The sequence below is a fragment of the Galeopterus variegatus genome, unplaced genomic scaffold, assembly GCF_000696425.1.
Source record: "Galeopterus variegatus unplaced genomic scaffold, G_variegatus-3.0.2 Scaffold7040, whole genome shotgun sequence".
Classification (NCBI taxonomy): Eukaryota; Metazoa; Chordata; class Mammalia; order Dermoptera; family Cynocephalidae; genus Galeopterus; species Galeopterus variegatus.
In genome coordinates, this window is record NW_007733151.1 from 50,303 (window position 1) to 53,025 (window position 2,723).

Consider the following 2,723-nt stretch of genomic DNA (forward strand, 5'->3'; position numbering starts at 1 on the left):
AAATCACCTACACAATTAATAGTCAAGATAGCATTACATAGCAAATTGAGCAATTTGGTTTTAAATTCTCATTTTGTCTCCTCCCTTTGTAGGCCATAAATCCATTCAGTCATTGTGAAACAGGTAGGGTAAGAACCTGCCATTTTTAGTCACAGATCTTTCTTTTTGCATTCTGTTTTGTCCCACTGAAACATGCAGCTAACTTTTACATCAAAAGAATTCCTATCTAACCTTTTATGTTTAGACCAAACCTTCCAGAGCACCTTCATAATAAGCCGTTCTTCATTTATGCTTCTTTAGCACTACATATTCCTCTGTAGAGCAAACTCCTAGAGGGTTACTCCCTATGTTTCCTCAAAGCTAACTTTTCATTGATATATTTATATGAGTGTGGTGCTATGAATTCATGGTTTTTAATAGAGCAAGGGTGAGCCAGGAAGCATGGAGAGATCATGGAAAACATAAAGGCACTGAGGTTTAAATTTTATCTCTACCACTTCCCTACTAAGATGGTTTTGAGCAAATTAATCCCTTAGCTACATCCCTAATTTAAAAAAAAAAAGGAAAAAATTGATTTTAAAATATTCCTCACATGGGTGTTAAAAGAATTTAGTGCCTGACACAGAAAAGACACTTGCTATGGGCTGAATTGTTTATCCCCAAAACATATGTTTAAGTTCTAACTCCCAGTACCTCAAAATATGATATTCATAAGTAAGAGCTTACTTTGGCATCTTGTTAACTTTTTTTCAGGCTGTTTTGTACATCCAGTTTTCCTTTTTTCCTCTCTTGCTGTTTTCCTTTATAATTTGATGATTTTCTGTTGTTATATGCTTTGATCCATTTTTCTTTATATTTTGTGTATCTACTGTAGGTTTTTGCTTTGTGGTTGCTATGGGGCTTGCATAAAACTTTGTAGTTTTAACAGTCTATTTTAAGTTACTAACGACTTAACTTGGTAGCATACAAAAACTATGCTTTTACTCCTCCCACAACATTTTGTTTTTGATGTCACTATTTATCTCTTTTCATATTGTTTATCCATTAACACATTATAAAATTGTCTGGCATTTTGTAGATCTCCATTTCATTGTGGTTGGTTACTAAAATATTATTGTTTTCCTTTGGTGTTACTTTTTTGTGTGTGTGTCTCTTAGAAGTCTTGTGTTGTTGTCTTTGCATATGAAAATACAGTCACCTGCTCAATTCTTTACTATCTTTGGAAGAGAAGCAGCTTCACCAAACCAGCCTGACTAGGAATTCTGAAGCTCCCTCAGACTGTTTCTATGGATGAACCTGTTCCACTGGTCTTCCTCCCTCTAGTGGAGCAATTCTTAAGATTGTATTCCTTTTTTTGATCCTACAAAGCCAGGATAGGTTCTAGGAGTCCCCCATTTGGTTTTTCTAGGACAGTGCCCTGACGTGCTCAAATCCATGTGCTTTTTCTCAATCACATATAGTTGAGCAGATTATTTGTGTGAGACTCTTGCACTCACTGGCCATGGGGGCACACCCAGGGAGCCAACCTCACAGGAGAGGGGAAGTGTATGGGGCATTTGGAGTGCCTATTGTCCAGTTGGGATAATTGGAAGGCTTCCTGATGGAATCCATGGGACAGTTAACATGATCTATGCCCTCTCTTCTCTATTCCTAGCCTTTTGTAACCACTCAGCCATGCCAATCACCTCAGTATTCTGGGTGGGGCAAGCAAGAGTGGGCCCCTTGTGCAGCATTTTGCACAGTTGAGAGAGATGGGCACTCACTCATTATGCTCTCATTTTCCTCTTTGACAGAAATCACTGGCCATTAGGGTTTCTCTAGGCATGGAGCTATTCCACCTCCAGGGAGAAGTGATATGGGTAAAATGAAACTGTTTTTCTTACGCTCTTCATAGCTATTTCAGGATTTTTTGCTCCGGTGGTGTGCTAGAAAGTTTCAGCTAGACTCCCACAAAGGTACTCTTTTCTGTTGGTAGTTGTCAAAATTGATGCTTCTGCAGAAAGATGATGGTATAAAGCTCCTGTTTCACCATCTTGCTGATGTCGCTCTAGGGTGCTTTTCCTGTTAAACCCCTAGAGCCATGTTGTAGGGAGGGGCTGGCTCTTAGGGTTTTGTTTTGTTTTAGTTTTTATGTCTCTCTTCAGCAGATCCCAGCGTGACAACCCACTTTCCTTAAATATTTAGCATGAACTTTATAGCTTTTTGCATCAGCTGACTGTGCTGTGGGTGGTGGTTTCTTCATTACCAGTACCTTCCCTTCAATATCGTTTATGGCAAACACAAATGTGTTCTTATTTACAGAATACAGAATCCACTTTAGCTAGTTCATGCACAAAGAAATTTATTAGATGATGTAGGTAGATCGCAGAGCAGTAGGAGGGTTGAAGACACAGACTTCAAGATGCTCTTAAAGGAATGACCCCCAAAAGTACATAGCGAACCAAGGCTCATGGAACTAAGAAGACGAAAAGGATGTTAATATCTGCTGCTTCCAAAAAAATACTGTCTCTGCTACAATCCACTCTAGGAACGTGAATCCTTATATCTTTTTCTCCCCCATGTAACCAGATACTTGCAGATTCAACAAATAGGCTAAATATAAATCACACCCAGATTCTAATTTCAAGAGAAACTGTTAAATGTAGCTTTTAACTTTCCAGCCTCTAAGGACAGTAAGGCGTGCTGGAAAAAGTGAGTGGTAGCATGAAAAGAAGCTGAACAAA